Genomic DNA, 17,516 nt, shown 5'->3' with positions numbered 1-17,516 from the left:
AGAATCATGGCTTTTTCCAGTAATTGGAAATACAGCAAAGCCTTCATTAAATTATTAGCCAGAAATTCAGCTTCTGTTAGACGATGCTGCCACACCACGGCAAACATATCAGGCCATCAGTGAGTGCAGGGCCCAGGGAGAACCCAGCCCTCACACATTAGCTGAAGTAAATCTTTATTGCTTCCTGAGCCCTTGCTTTGGAACACATTAAACATCAATATCGCAGCACTCAATGTCGCCCAATATTATATCAAATCATTAGCAAAAGGTTAATCATTACAAGAAGAAGAGGTCTCAGATGACAAAACACTCATTTCCTATGTGAAAGCACTACCATTAGCACAGCAGCACAAAGGTTCGGGCTCGGTGGCACTGGTAGGTGCCTGACTGGTAGGTGTAGGTAGAAGGGCCCCTGTCTGTCCACAGCCAGAAGAAGGGACATGCCCAAGGGACAGACAAGTTCCCTCCAAATCCCCATCTTCCCCAGCCAGTGTGGGAGCCAGCTCAGTGGCAGAAGCCTCCCCCAGGATTCAGCCTGAAATGGGATTCCAGTTGCAGCCGCTGTCACGCTGCAGTGCAGCCAGCCAGGAGCCCTGCAAACCCAGGGAGGTCTGCACAGCAGGAGGGCCCCTTTAGAGTTCTGTCCTGTCATAAAAAAATATATATTACCAAGTTCAAACCCTTGTATTTCTTTTCTGCTGGCATAATAACTTTGAAATGTATTATTGCTGAGACACTCGCCTCTCTCTCTCTGCCAACAACTCCCTGGAGAAAAGCACTAGCAGAAGAAAAAAACTTTTTACAGCTTCTTCATAAAAGAAGTCAGCAATCCACTGGACCTAATCAACTTTTCCTAGAGATGATGGGAACAGAGCTTCAGCTGCAGTACACAAGTAGAACCTCATTGGTATGCCACAGAGAAGGCTCCAAATGTGCTCTGTTGCTGCCTCCATTGCCAGCTGTGCTAGGGAAGGGTGAAGGACCAATACTGCAGTCTAAGGAAGAACTAATAGGAATAGAGAAGCATTTAAGTAAAACCACTCACTAACACTATAGATCTCCTTACCAGGTCAGCCTGCCAATGCATCAGCACAGCTGGATGGTCTGTGTGAAGAGAACCCACAGTTTATTTATCATAGCAGCCTAAATCAGGTGGTTTTAGGCTGCTCTTTTCACTCACACACAAAACTGGTGCCAGAAATCTCAGCAAGAGACACATTAGCGGCTGGTCTTTCCACCGCCAGGAGCTGTGTTGTCTGCAGGAGAAGACTTCCATTTCAGAAAGCACCTGATGGCCTCTGAGCTAATCTTCCCTGCTCCCAGAGATATAGGCAGCCACAGATGTGGTTAGAACTTTGATTATTTTTTTTAAATCATTTGAGAAATCATCTTGCCAGAGAACAGTTGGAAATGATAGTCCTAAGCAGCTCAGAGGCAGCTCAGCTGGCAGACTTCAAAACAGGGCCATTGTATTAAGCATTTAAACTGGAAAAATTAATGATTTGGCAGTGAGAGACTAGATCAAAAACTGACGCTGTCCTGGGGTTTTGCAAGCAGGCAAGGACCAAGGGCATGAGGTGGGGCTGAGCTGGCCCAGCATGCTGCTGAGCTCTGCAGAATGGGGGTTGAGCCACGTAGGGTGTCCCTGCCATGGGCAGCTCGGACCCCAGCCAGCAGCACCCCCAGTCACTTGGCCTTGTGCATCCTGGTTCCCCTCACCTGTGAGCAGGGACACCAGCACTCTCTCACCTGCAGCACACTGGGGAGTGGGGGAGCATCCCAACATGGAGTGGGAGAGCATCCTGCCCAGCAGGTCAGAGATCTCAACCCATGCTGCAAAATCTGGATCCCAATGCCGTTGTTTCTGGGGTGTGTGCTGGCTGCAGCAGCAGCAGTGAGCAGCTACAGGCACCTAAGAAACCAAGTGTGTGAGGCAGTGGTTTGGGGCAGACCACAGGGGACTACTTCTTCCTTTCCTTCAATTCCTAGCGGAGAGATAGAAAGGCAAGTGTAATCAATTTGGCATGTATCTATTTACTATGAGCACGTACAAAAGACTCATAACAGATCTCCTCCCCCACCTTTGGCAGCCAGCCTACATGCTGGCAAGCAAAAGATGTTATCTTAAAGATTCACTGCAATACCCTGAGTCATGCTGGAAGTTTGAATCCACCAGGAAGCCTGCTGAAGTCAAGGTCCTAGTGCAGGGACGCTGCCTTCCTTTGTATTGCTCACAGCACCGAGGGGGCTGACAGAGAGCAACACTTCACCCGCCTGTTCCGAAGAGTGGGAGAGGGGAGCGTCCAGCCCTGGCCCTGGGACCAAGATTACAACAGCACCGCTCCACCGAAATTCTGCCTCAGCCAACTGGGCTTAAAGTGGAGCTCCAGCTAAACCTCACCTTCCTTTGCACGGCCCCTGGGGGCAAGTGAGGTTGTTGCGGTGGCTGCCTTGGGGCGCCAGGCTGTGCTGTAAGCTGGGGGATGTGGCAGAGGAGCAAAGGCAGTGGAGCTAAACTGATTTACATCAGCCGAGGAACTACCGCACGGTTGGGCAGCAGAGCATAGCCACTCAGGGAGCAATAGCAAATTCAAAGCCCAGCATTAACACAACGCTCAGCTGAGCAACTCAAGGACTCCGAGGAGAAGAAATTCAAACCATGCAGCCAGCTGTCTTAAATCAGGTGGATTTGGAAGCCGAGAGCTTTTTCATGTCCTCATCAGGCAAATTCAGACTTAAGCAGCAGAAACCTGAACTTTTTTGGGGGAAGAGAACTCCTTCTCCCAAACTGTAACATTTTCTGTAAAAGTGGGTATTTGTTCCCACTATTTCAGTGACAGTCACTTTTCAGAGTAGCCAGAGCTCAGCAGAAATAAAGTCACATGGCCTGTGCAGATGATGGGATACTGCATACCTCAGTAGTCCTCAGCAGACTGAACCACAGAGTCTGGACTATATAACATGTTTTAACCACACTATGCAGCAACAAGTTTTCTGCCATCCCTGGACAGAAAACCAGCACAACAAAATACTGCATCACTGAAATCCATTTGAGGGAAAGGGGGCTCACAGGGGGCTTTGCAGTCTGCAATGGCACAGAGGCCCTGGATGTACATCAGAACCACAATTTGGGGAGAGGCAGACACAAAATGTGACACGTTATGGTCTGCAAACAACCAGGTGGAATCAGCACATTTGTGGCAGTGTTAGTTATTGCAGGGAGATGTATAGATCTGAAGGCTAAAGGATCAGATAAAATAATTTCATGTGAACTCCTCCAAGACACAGGCCACAGAAACACAAGCCCATAATTTCTGCCTGACCCCAGGTTTATCTCTTAGATCTTCAGTCTGGATTTGAAGATACTGAAAGATGGAAATTCTTCCATCATTCCAAATACATTAGTAGGGAATCTTAAGCATTAACAAGGGAGACACCCCGTTTTCATCTGTCTTCATCTTTCAGGCATTGTATATTGTTATGCTTTTGTCCTCCAAATTAAAGGCATTCTGCTCCCAGAAGGCTTATTTCTAAATAAGTACTTAGAGATGATGATCCAGTCACCTCTTAACCTTTCCTTTGTTATGCTAAATTAGTTTAAACTTCCTTCATGGCTCCCTTCAGAGAGAGTTTTCCAACCTCTGAACCTTCTTCTCTCCCAAGGCAACCCTTGGCAACCGCTCCATTCCCATTGCCCCACCAAAGGAGCTGCTTAATTGAGCAGGAAGCCAAAGCTGATTAAGCAAATCACTCTGGAAGGTAAGGAAATCTGCTGATGGACACACCCTTGGTGTCCTGAGGCTTCCACAAAACCTCCTTGTCCCAGACTGGAGACGCTGATACCCGACCACCCCATCCCTTCATGAGTGCCCTGCCAGTGGCACCCTGCCTGGTGCCCCTGCTGCTGCCATCACCCCAGCACATGGCCCTGGCTTCCCGAGGGCACCGGGAGATGCTGTGCACAGCCAAATCTGTTAAGCAATTAATTAACGGTGATAATTAACCTCTTCGATTACTTTTATGCCTTCCCAGCAAAACTCTGGGGTGCTTTTGTTTACTTGCTGTGTGGCAACTGCTTGATGGATTTATATGAAGTAAATTAATAAATAGGAAGTACCCATGGAAAGAAATAATTGGAAGGACTTAGTGTCACTGATTAAATTATCCATTCAAAAAGCAAGCGTTTCAGCAAAGCTTTTTTTTTTTCTCTCCTACATCTGCACATCAGGAGCTCGGTGCCTGCCAGGCCACCTTTCCCTGCGCCGACGCATCTCTCCTTAAAGCCATCACTGCCACAGCGCTTCAAAGGCACGTGGCGGTGCCTGACAGCGAGCATGACATTTGTCACGCTGACCTTCAGCATCGCATCCTTCCCCCTGCTGTCCCGACACCCGTCTTCTGCCCACGCCCCCGTGGCTGCCTACCCCGAGCCCCACACGGACATTTCCAGCTCGCCAGCTCTGGGACTGTCCGGCTTCAGCCGGAGAGCGCAGGGCGCAGCCCCGGCTCCGGCCGGGCCGCGGGGGGCACGGCGGGCTCTGGGGCTGCCACCGGCGGGGCCCCGCGGGCTCTGGGGCTGCCACCGGCGGGGCCCCGCGGGCTCTGGGGCTGCCACCGGCGGGGCCCCGCGGGCTCTGGGGCTGCCACCGGCGGGGTCTCGCGGGCTGTGGGGCTGCCACCGGCGGGGCCCCGCGGGCTCTGGGGCCGGCACGGCCGGGCACGGCGGGCCCTGCGCGGGGCCCGCTCGGTGCGTGAGCCCCGAGCTCCATCTAGCGGGGCCGGCAGGGCCGGGCCGGGCCGGGCCCGTCTGTAGAGCCCCGCGCTGCCGGGGACACCGCTGCCCCCCGGGGACCCCGCTGCCTCCGGGGGCTGCCAGCCCTCGCCCAGAGCCCCCGCCGCCACTCGGCTGCCCACAGGGCCCGTGTCCGTGCAGAGGAGACCAGAGCCAGCAGATGGCTCGGGGGGTTACTCTCTAAGATGAGCCCGTAATGACAGGAGAGGAGAGCCCGTGCTGCCGAAAGGAGCAGGGAACTGAGCTCTTTCTCTCAAAGATTTCTCACTAAAACACTCATGGAAAAGTTCACATGTTGCTTTTATGAGTAAGTCATTTATAATCTGCTGGCTGTTCATGTATAGTCCCCTAGACTTTATAGATTTTATTTTCTCTGTAAACTTAGAGAAGGGATGCAGACAGATTCAAGGCCTAGGTGACATTTTCAGACACTGCTCTGCTCCAGAAGTCACAAGGTCTGAGCTTTTGCATCCCATTCTCCATGAGGAATTAACACGTCCCTCCCACCAAAGAAAGAAGGCTAGATAGTCATTTCTAGCTTTACTTTTGCCCAAAGGTTGCAGTATTTGGTGTTCCTGTGGAGTCCTGAGAGCACACTTGGCATGGAGTGAGAGGAGCTGCTGCCCAAACCTAGTGTCCAGGTGGTGTTCAAAGCTCATACTCCAGATGAGAGGGAGGTGGATCAGCCCTCCTTTTGACTGGGTCTCCTTCCCCCACCATTTACCAGGGCTTAAAGAAAACAAGGTTGCAGCAGAGAACATCATGACATTTGCCCTAAAAAAATTAAAGAAACCAACAGAAGTTAACTTACCCTCTTTATTTAAATCAATGGGGCAAGAGTTCAGTTTTTTCTCTGCAGCATTGAGAGCAGCCATCTTTCCCTTTTGTAAGGAAGAGCAGAGTTGGTCACTGAGGCTTTAGGGAAAGTTCAGTTCCTAGAAAGACTGGTAACAGAGGGGCCCAGCTTCCTAGAGGATGGAGACGAGCTGCAACCACCCTCTATGTTTCTCCAGTTCTGTGTTGACATTTTTATTTTGTGTTGCTCCTTATCAGCTTAGGGCCAGCCTGGCCCACAGGCAGCTGATGACATTTCCAGTCATCGGCATTTTTCCACTTGAGCTGAGATTACGCCAATGTCTTCTGGTAAGGACTTGGACATTAAAGGACTGAAAGTGCTAACAGCCTCATCAACGACCCAGGCTTTCCGTGGTCTCGCAGTGCCCCTGCCATGGTGCCTGCTGTGTTTCAGAGCCGGTGCCACCTGCACCTGGAAAGGTTCAGGGAGGGCCGATGGCCAAACCAGCAGGGTGCTGTGCTGTGCTGTGCTGTGCTGTGCTGGCACACAGACCTCAGGCACTGCCGACACCGTGGCCGGCTCCTTCCACCTGGCCAACCAAATGAGTCCAGACATCACCTACATCTTCTGCCAGAAAAAACAGAATAAATTGTAAATCAGGGGCTGTGAAAGCTTTGCCAGCAATGCTCCTGCCTGTGCCCTGGCTGCCCACCTGTTGCAGCAGGGTTGGCTCTGACTCTCTCTAGAAATAGTGTTGGGCAGCTGATTCCCAAATTGCATTTGGTGCTCCAGGGCAGAGGTCCATACAGAGGATGCCAAATGGTCTTAGTTAGCTTTTCTGCACCTGAAAACATCACCAGTTTAAAGTCTTTTTGTTCTGGCTTTCCCAGGAGGTATCAAGAACTTGACTCAAAAGAATACAGCCTGCAGCCAAGCTTGGACATATAAAAGTGTATGGAGAAACACATTTCTCCATGTATTGAAGTTTAATTTTATGTGATCTGGACATTGTCTTATGAAGAAAAGGGCAAGACAGATAAAAAATGACAGTCTGTTTTATGGATGTGCACACACATCCCACAACACAGCTGGCTCAGTTCATTCTGAGAAATCCCCTCTGAAGGCCCCACTTTGGCACTCTGGCAGGGGAAACTGTGGCTTGCTCAAATATGTGCCCACGGATTCACAGCTAACAAGATAGGTACTGGTTTAGGAAGGCAGAAAAAATAGCATGTGTGTCTTGGCAGGTGTCTGTAATAACAAATAACAGTAATCATAATAACAAAAATTACAATAATCATAAGAAACAGTAATAAAGAACCCTGCAGGCTGCCAGCTGGACTGAATTGCCTGTACAGTGTCCATGAGCACTCCTTGCTCAGAAAGCAGAGATGCCACATTATCAAACAATTCCTTATCTGGAGAGAGCCAATGAGCGTGGGCTGCTTCCTCTGGTCTCTTTACTCCCAACAAAATCTTCCACCAGCAATGAACAAATCACTTGCATCGTAGGCATTCACCAGAAATCAAAGCCCTGGCAAGTTATTATTGCCCTGACACTCTTCCCAAGAGGAGGTTAATGCCGAGTTCTTTATCCCTTCTGTATTCCTGCTTTCCCTGACAACCTTGATTTTTTTGCATTTGCAGGCAGTTCTGCTCTATCTGACACAGCTCACCTGCCTGTCTAATGGCTTCACATTGTCCATCTGTCCTGCGGAGCAACCGCCCCCAGCTGGAGTATGAGGAGGTGGCAGCCTCAGCCCTTTCTGGGAGGTGAGGGCGGGCGAAGGAGGGCAGCTGGCATCCCTGGCCAGGCACAGGGCTGATCTGCTCAGGAGCCAGCCAGCCTCTGATGCACGAGGAACTGCAGGCACTTCTTCAGCTGTACCCCTGTGGGATGGAGGGCAGAGGAGCTTGGGGATCAGGCAGCTGCTCCTGCAACAGGATGTTAGAATTAAAGTTAGGATTTGCCATGTGTTGTACTCCATGTGTCCCTGGGGCTTCTGGCTCCTGGCTGGGCAGCAGAGAGCCCAAGAGACAGGCCAGTACCATGAGCCTTGCCACCCACCCACAAAGCAACCTGGCAGCCGAGGTGCCTACAATACAATTTTGTTTCCTAAGAACAATGTTTCTATTTCCCCAGGAAGGCTCCCTGGGCCTCACCCCAGCAGCCCCAGGGCAATATCTCGGGGATGCTGTGGGCAAGGCTTCAGCAATCTGCTGCCTTGGCCAGCCATGCGCCCCTGCCCCAGCCCACTGCTGAAGCTCCTGCTGTCACTGCCTGTCTCTGAGGGGCACAAAGGTCCAGGGAGCAAACTCCACCCATATTCCCCCAGCGTGACATCCCACTGGTTGGGCTGTGAGGGTGTTGGAGTTGCCTGAGCTCCTGTCAGCCTGGGAGCATTGTAGGAGAGCTCTGCCTGCTGACCCGAGCCCCAGGACATGACAGAAAGCCATGTGTGCTGACAGAGAGCACAGCAATGGCCTTCCTGTATGCTGTCGGGATGAGGGTTTGGAGCTGTTGTGTTTTCTATATACACTGAGACCAAAATATGAGCTTTCAAAATGACTTGAGAATCGCTGGAGGGAAACTACAGAGAGGGATTGCAAAGCACATCTCTGCTTGATTTAACTGCTTGCACACCACGCACACACTGCCCTTCTGCAAAGCCCAGCCCAAAGCCCAGCCCTGGTGGGCTCTGGAAAATTGCACTCTTGGCTGAGGGCACATGGGTCCTCTTCATAAGTCACCAAGGCTGTTCCGGACTCAGCGAGGGCCTGGCAGGTCCCCTGGGCCTAAAGTTTCCCTTCTGGCTCTGGTACAGGGTCTGAACTGGGCTAGGGTACTCTGGAGCGAGGTTCAAGGTGATTCTGAGTCCTCAGCTATAATCAGGTGTGCTGAAGAGAGCCATAGAGAGCTGTTCCCAAAGCCACTGGAGGACAGGGGCAGAGCAAGGGCTGCTGTTTTGGCAGGGATCACCAGTATCACATGCACGCTGCTGGACATGCTGAGGAGCCGTCCCCACCACGCTGTGCACAGCCACACCAGCCTGCCTGCCTGCCAGCCCAGCAGGTCTGCAGAGCACATTCCAGCTGTTTACATGCTTAAGATATGCAGATACATGAGGCACAGGCCTCAGAAACCGAAATACCTCATTGTACTTGCAAATGAAGCATCTCAGTATTTAAGTGCACAGAATTTGCAGGTGCCATTAATTTTCCCCACAGTTTGGTGTCTGGTGTTAACTGGAGGCAAGAGAGTTGTCAACAGGAGAGCGCACCTGCAGTTTTGAGGCTGCCTTAAAATCAGTGACAAAACAGCTACAAAACCCAGAATCAAACTCAGGCAAGCTGATGAAGCCTGCAGAAGAGCCATCCCAGCAGGACAGGGCAGCTGTTGTCACCTGTGGAGCCAGGCAGGCACAGTTGCTGTGTCCCTAAAAGGACCATGAGACCCACTTACCTGACAGCCTGCTAGTGCTGAAGCTGCTGCTAGCCAGTCTGTTCTCTTTTCTGAAGAAGAGACGAGGTGATAAATACCCAACGGGTGCTTTTTCATCACAAAAGAGGAAAAAAATAATCAGCAAGTGGTACACTCTTCTTTCCTATCAGACTGTCATGGGTAACTGCCAAAAAATATTCATACTGGAAGATGAGACAAGGAAAAGCTTAGAGAGGTTCATTACACCTGAAAATGAGATACATGTTCAGAGCAGTGGTTAGGAAAGAAGTAGCATCAACATTGTCTGCAAGTTTCCAGCAAATTAATGCATCTTACCCAGTGTCACCAGCAAAGGGCTAATGCTTCCTTTAAGATGCTGTTCCAAACAATGCAAGTGATGAGTCCTTTTATAAAACTTGGCCATAGAAGTTACATTAGCACAGGACAGGTGAGTACAAGCTCACCTGTGGAGATTGCCATGAGCCTGCAAAGCCACACATTACCTTTCAGAAAGGGGCCTGTAAACCAGATGTATTTTAAAACCTCGCAATCGGTGTTTAAATTGTGTGCTGACACCCAGCCTCCAGTGGTAGACATAAGTCCCAAATAAAAGTTTGGGACTTAGGAAGGACATGACAGATGATAGAGATGTCTCAAGGAAAAAAGGTGTTTGCAGAGATGCAGGAGCTTCACTCAGTGAGTCTGGAGCTGTCGAAATCCAGGTTGTCGGGATAATTGAAGAAAAACAATTTCTTAAATAGTAATGAGCTAAAATAAAGGAAATGTATTTCCTCAGCTCTGGCAAGGGGATATACTGTTCCACATAGTGGAAGAGCCTAGTGAGACATTTTGACATACATACTCAGGCATTGAAAAGCTGCAGCCTCTTTAGGAAATTAAGTAATGAGAGTGAATAGGAATAAAGGAAAGTGCCTCTTTGGAGCAGATGAAAAGACTCCAGATGTGTACACGGCTGTGACTGCTCCATATTGTTTGGGACTTTCAGTCCTGAAAACAAGAGAGACAATCCCAACGAAATATGTTTGTCTTCGCCTGAATGCTATAATGACAGCATAAAATCTAATGTTAAAGCTCAAATATAGAAAGGAAATGCAAGAGGAAATGAAAAAGTGAAAAAGAATCTCCCCTTGAAAAAAGTAATAAAGATATTCCACTTCCCCATGCTCTCCCTTATCTCACATCACTTGGGGAGCATTGATTCTGCTCACAAGTGAGCTTCTGCATACACTATGCCACACACTGCGGGATGTAATTTCTTGGTTTGAAAAGAACAATTGGAACTGAGAGCCCTGTCGTGCTTGTCAGCATCCCCAGCTCTACAGGTCACATACATACTGTCACTGTCATTGCCAGCAGGTGCTTCCTGACAGCTCTGTCGTGGCCACTCTGGAATAAACCCAGCACAGGATAGCAATTACCTTGGGTTGATTATTAAAAACTCAGGCTATACTTGTATTTATAAAAACCTCTTACAATGCTCCTTACAGAGTTTGGGCAATGAAATGAAATCAGGAATGCAAAACTCAAGATGATGGACAAAGCAGGTCTAGTCCCACTCTGTGGCAAACTGCAGCATCTTTGCCCAGCCCATGGCCATCCACCTGGGTTCTCATTATTTGCTTCTTCCAGGGCCCAGCATCATGTGCAGCACTACCCACACACTTACTGGGACCATGCTTCTGAGGCCCCTTCAAACAGCCCTGTCAGGCTGGCACAGGACTGGTCTGGAGGACACAGCTCCATTTGGGTATAGTTCAGGGCATGGAAGGACTAAGCAGGAGAGCCCCTGCCAGCAAGGATCATTCAGCCTGAATCTCAAACAAGAGTATCCTACAGTCCTTCCTCAGCTGTAGTGAGTCTGTGCTGACAGCATTCTGCACTCTTCCACCACTGCACCTTCTCTGTGGGCACAAGCAGGCTGCTCCCACCTGGAGAGCAACTCAGCAGCAGGCACTGATCCCCAGGCCCTGCCCCACAGCTGGGGGGATCTCTGCAGAGAACACTGCTAACATCAGATGACATCCTTTGGGACACCAGGGCCCTGCTCCACCACACCCTGCTGGGGTGACTGCAGAGGAGAGCGCCACTGCCTTCATTCTGCACTCCACCCTGAAGAACAGCATTTCTCTCCTGCACAGATCGGGACAGAGGATTATTAGAGGGATGCCATATACTCAGATAGGCCATTATCAAGGAACAATCCCTAGGTAAATAATTAGCAAATTACCTGTTTGAAAACAAATGGAGAAAACTTAATTCTTGATTGTTAACAGTCTGGCATCTTTCACATTAAAATTACAGCCAATAAGCAATTTCACACTGTGGGCCTTGCACAGTAATATTTTCCTTTGCCAAGCCATTTTCCCAGAGTAAACAAAAACCTTTGAGAATGCTTATCTTAGTATAAAACCTTGCAAGAAAAATAAACAGAATTATGTCCAAAATGAAAAATAAAATGGCCTGTGTTGGTTTTACAGCATTGGGAAAGCCATAAAACTTAATACTCCAAGAGGCTGAAGCTGTTTGCTGTCATTTGTGTATCCCTTCTATTGAACACCATCTTCCACTGCAAATCAAGTCCCAAACAGCTGATGGAAAAACAAGAGGCAGAAGGAAAACACAATTTCACAAAAATCATCCACATATTTCACAATTGTGAAATATATGGATGATTTTTCTTAGGCATTAGAGATGACCAAATTAAAAAGAGGAGTTTCTTTTATAGTTCTGATGTATTTTAAGAATTTTGCACCACAGGCTACATTTCAATTACAGGACCAGAGTGTAACAGATGGGACATGATACTTAAAACCCACCAGTTTTCCAGACAGGAGGTCTCACAAGAGGATGGCCACCCATATAGGACAGGGTAAGTGATGTGGGCTGGGGGCCTAATAAGGCAGCAAGAGAATTAAAAGTCTGTCACAGCTGCATGAACTGCAAACAGGAGCTTTGGACAAGAGAGATCTGCAAGCAAGGGCTGGATCCACTGGGATAAGTTGGGATCTAAGGCAGCAAAATCTGCAGTGTGTCCACCAGAGACAGACACTGAGCAGCACAAAGACAGAACAAAGACAAGGAGGCAGATATGGAGCAGAGAGTACACAAGGTGATGGTGAAGCCTGTTGTGCTGCCAGGGGTCACAGGGATGCTGAGGTGCATGGGACAACAGGCAGCCTCTGAGATGGACTTCCAAAGTGCATGCAGACACCAGAATGGAAAGATAGCTGAAAGAGAGGCTTTTTGTGTCACTCACTGATTCTGAACAGATTGAGTTACATTGAGTCACTGGCTCTTTTCTGCTTAAATCTTCCATCATTTTCTGTACAGCTTAGATTATATTTAGAGTCATGAGAACATCTATGCATTGTTTGTCTCATTCATACTCAGCTTAGACCAGCCTGAAGGGAATTTTGGCATTGGTTAAGAGAATAAAATCCAGCAAGAAGCAGGAAGAGACAGATAGAAAGCTTGTGGATAAATATCCTGTGTTACTGGGGTGAAAGAAAGGAAAAGAGTGCCTGCAAGTATTCAATTAATTGAGATTTAAGATGCCACCCAGCAGCCCTGTTCTCTGTCACCTGGCAAAGGCAGATGGCATCAGTGCTGCCTGTGGGCAAAGTGTGCCCAAAGCCAGGGACATACTCAAAGATACACAGCACGACCTCGGTGAAACACTTTGCTCCCCATAGCACAGGCCTGTGTGAAAGCAGCCAACATCACAGCAGACATCACAGGACAAGCAGGACTGGTAGTCTTTAAAGCATTTCTAATGGGAAATGGTGTCTGATAAAGACATCATCTTTTTGGCATGGCATCACAGAAAATTTGCTACAGGCAGCCAGCTTACCAGGACAAGCAAAATATCACAGAAGCTTTACTGAATTTTTCTGAGATTGTTTGTCAACATCCTCATCCCTATCACCTATGAAAGGGCCAGCTGAGACCTTGCCTGATTCTAATTTCATAATTAGGGATATTAGGAATAGCTCTGCCAAGTAAGGTCTCATACCTGGGCAGAGCTGGTAGAGATAAAAGAGACGAGTGATGAGGATAAGGTTTGACAGGGAACAATTCTGAGTTCTAGGAATCTAATTTTGCTTACCAGAATCTCTTCAGCAACAATTTTAGTTGCAGTCTGAGGGGAAAGGAGATGGAGAGGACAAGACAGAAACATTGTATAGAATGAGCAAAACACTGGGAGAAAAAAGGAGGAGAAAAAAACAATCTAAAAGCTATATTAAACAGTAGGACGCAAGGGAGGACAGAAAAAAAATGAGATTATTAATGGAGGAAACTGGCTGGCTCCACTGAGCAAACATTGGTAAACAGAAAAATTAAATTCTGCAGGATTAAACAAGGCATTAAACCAGTTGGGAAAAAAAAAAAAAACACAAAAAAACCAAAAAACCAAAAAAACCCAACAAAAAAACACCAACCAAACCCAACAAAAACCCAATAATCACATGCTCTCAGAAATAAGTCAAGTGGTTTTACTGACTTAAACACTCAACTGGACTAAAAAAGCTCTTTTACTAAAGCAACCATAGCAAATGTATGCCTATTGCTGAGAGCACACATTATAGAAAAATGCACATCCTCTGCTGATGCTAATACTTGTCTCTTGATTCAGGCAGCAAGTTTAAATGTCTGCAGCCACAGGCAATAGGAACATGCAGAGAAGAACCCCACGTGTCTTGGATTTCACCCATCCCTATCTTCTGGGCACATAAAGAATCACCCCTTAAACTTCTCTAGCCATCCAGCTGGGTTCTTCCTAATGAGGTGATGGAAAAGAACATTTTCCCCTAGCAAATGGAAAATAAAATCCAACAAAGGTTATCTTTAAACCTATCCAAAACTGGTTGGAAGAACTTTTAATGCCCTTGGAACTCAGGCAGCTCTCCTAACTCTGAAAGGGATTGGAACCACCATGGAGAGACAGAGGGAAGCTGTAACCATGTACCACATGTCCCATGTGGAAATGGCAACAACAGTCACTTTGGGAAATTCTGTGAACAATTCCAGGGTCTGGTTCTGCACAAATTCCACTGGCACAAATGTGGGCCAGCTCTGCCAAAGTGGCAGTATTATAACTGAGACTCACAGCTTGAAATCAAACCTTGGCAGAGTACTGGCCCAGATCTGACATAAATCAGCCTCTCTGTTCTTGCTGCTCCTTTGGCACAAGGTGGCTGAGGAAGAGTTGTTGCTACCCCTTCAGCTGGAGTTTGGACCCAATGCATTCCTTCCTGAGTGCTGCCACTCTCAGCACATGCAAAGTCTTGGTGCAAGAAAGCTTCAGCTTGAGAAGAAAGGTTTAACACACTTAAAACCCTAGAAAAAAACAGGATTTTTTTCATCTGTGAAGTTCTTTTTAGCATGAGCTCTACACTGTTATGTTGTAGATGCTCTGACACAGGACTAGACAGACAGGAGGGTGCCCTATCAGATGCCAGCTCCTGACACAAGCCTTTGCCCTCCCTGGGTCACAGAACAGGCTCATGGCATTGGTCTGCAACTGGGAAGACCCTCCCCTTCCCTGTCACCAGAGCACTTTCTCTTCTGCTGCAAAGGGCCATCACCACATCCAGCACAGCTGCAATGGGGAAGCTGGAAGTGTTTGAAGTCCATGCCACCCTCCCAGGAAACATGGGCTGGCTGAACACACGGGAGCTGTGAGAGGCACCGCTGAATGGGGCAGCATTTAGGGCTGCACCAGCTGCCCAGCCAGCGTCAGCTGCCTGGCAGGCACCAAAGTAGGGCCCCACAAATCAGATTTGCAGTAGTGCCCTGGGGCTGGCTGATTACAAGGGGGTTTTTCCACCACAGTTGCACAGTATGAAAGTAAACACTTTGAACAGGCAGGAACCTGAAACTCGTGCACAAGCTGAGCAGAAACAGAGCCAGACTGAGTTTACATTGCAGGACTCTCCTCTAGGAGAGGAGATGCTTGCCATCACAATGAAATGTGGGCAGTGAACAAGGCCTGAGTCTCTTGGTCCTAACAACATCTGTCAAGGGAGGTATTGGATGTAGATACAGAACTTCTGTGCCACTGTTCCCCCACAGAAATACAAGAATTCACCTGAATATCAAAGATACTTTGCCTTCAGAGACATTTCTAGCACAATACTTCAATTTTTTCCCTAGGTTCAGTGGTACCAAGACTCTTCACTGGCACCTTCCACAATTTATAAATTAGCAATAACAATAAAACAAGGCAGCCATTCCTTGGCCAAACCTCATGCCAGCAAATATGATACTGATCTCTTAGCCCCTTAAAGCAAGCATCCTGTATCTCTAGTTCAGACCTGAAAGCTGCAGAGTACCAACCCTGTGCTTGAGGTGTAGGGTCCAGGGGAGACTGTGGAAGATGGCCACCATTCTTTCCTGCAGATGGGACAATTGCCTGTAACTATGGTGGGAGACAGGTTGTCTTCACCTCTGCAGGAAGCCAGCTCCCAAATTTATTAAAGGTTTCTCCTTCCAATTGCTTCACCGAATACCAGAGCAACACTTGCTCTTGTAACAAAATGTCACTTGCTTTTCAAGTACAAGCTAAATGAGCTTTCCTGAGAAAATAATTGCCAGCTATTAAAAAGCTACTGTTGGAGCTTGAGAGGACTATTAAAATACAAAGAGAAATGTACCACATTCTTCCTGAATTGATACTTCAAACAAAACCTATTTTTGTTTTGAAATGTGGCACTAGAACAATGACCAGTTGCTTTTGTATTTCAGACTGAGAGTCATGCAATCATTTTCTAAGAGCAGCATTTCTGTGTTGCTCATGAAAATAGTGGGGTAAAAAGTCACAGGTCAGTCAGTCTCTGCCTTAGTCAGCAGAGGAGTCTCAATCCATCTCTCATCAAGTCTCTCATCACACTGGGGAATGTCCTGCTCAGGACCAGAGTGGACACATTTGCTTCTGCCAGGGAGTCATCCCCAGAGAAGAGCCCCCATTTTCCTTACTTCCACCTTCTTAGTCCCCATTACAGCCTCAAATCTTACACCAAACAGCAACTTACTGTTGCTGTTTTCTTAAAAACAGATTTTAAACAAGTATTTTCTCCATAAGAGTCAATTCTTCCTCTTGCCCTCTTGAGTGCTACTTGAGATGGAGCACTTTGAAGGATCAGCTTTGTAATATCCACATGCACAGCCAGAATTGCATCAGTAACAGATCAGAACTGCCTCATCTCTCTTACTCCTAGAGTGTCCAATTGCGTCAGGCCCATAACCTTGAGAATTCCCAAGAAAGGACAAGGGGTAGATTTTGGGGTAATTTTCTCAAGCCATACTGCACTGAACTTACACTGCTGTACTCTCCTTTAGTTGGCTTTAAGCATCTGTTCTTTTCTGTCATGACTCTGTCTTGACAAAGGTCTGGATGTGACACTTCCAGTGCACTCCCATCTCCCAGGAACACGAGGTATTAGAGCAGTTTCATCTTTGCCACGAAACCTTTGCAGCACATGTTGGCATGAAAGACTACACCATTCACTGACACTACTTACCCCTCAGCCTGAATTACAACCAGGTACTGTGAAATGCTGCCCTAATTAGACTGTTTAGAATAGCTGGGCCACTGTTCATTAAAAGAGAAGTCAAATTACTGAATCTCTCTCTCATCAATCTCTGTTGGTTGTTATTCCAATGACCAGGTCAGCATTGAAACTGCTAATGAAAAACAGAACCTGGGAGATGACCTCACCAAGGACACAGCTGCTCCCCCACAAGTCACAACCTCAAACACGCTGGAGATGGAGACAGACAAGCAAAGCAAACACCACTGGAAGCACAAACCCTTATGTCAGGAAGCAGAGAAGAAAGACTTCACAAAACAAATGATGACAGGGAGATGCAGCAGCCATCTACTTACTGTGAAGTGTCCAAGGGGTAGTTCTGCCTAAAGAGAGGACATCCTTCAAGCTACTGTGGAAAAGCCACTCTGGGAGCTCAACCTTGGCACTGGGAGGGCAGTGCCAGCCAAGGCAGCCCTGCTGGCACGAGGGTGGCACAAACAGCAGCTGTGTCCGAACAATGTGGTGGCAATTCCCAGTGTCTGACCACTGTAGGTCATAGCCATGCCTTGGCCTGGTAAGCCTGCCTGAGAGCTGAGCAGAGCCCCACAGCAACATCATTTCTCATCCACATGCTAATCACCAAATAACGCCAAACTCCAACTTAACCGGTTTTGTTGATGAAGCAAGTACATATTTTTTAAATCTCAAAAAACATAACAACATACATGAGAAAATTCTATTCTATACCCCTTAAATTATACTTCCTCAAACTGGAAAACAGGATGAAGAGGATCTGGTTGCCAGACCAGTGATCCAGAGCTAGAAAGCAGTATAATTAGAACCAGGACTGAGACTGAAGACCCCAGGTTGTTAGCAAAACTAATTAGCTAATGTCATTAGAAAGCAACAGAGAATAAGCAAGAGCCGACTCAGACT

This window comes from Agelaius phoeniceus, chromosome 7 (genome assembly GCF_051311805.1).
Source record: "Agelaius phoeniceus isolate bAgePho1 chromosome 7, bAgePho1.hap1, whole genome shotgun sequence".
NCBI lineage: Eukaryota > Metazoa > Chordata > Aves > Passeriformes > Icteridae > Agelaius > Agelaius phoeniceus.
This window is presented reverse-complemented; position numbering follows the sequence as displayed.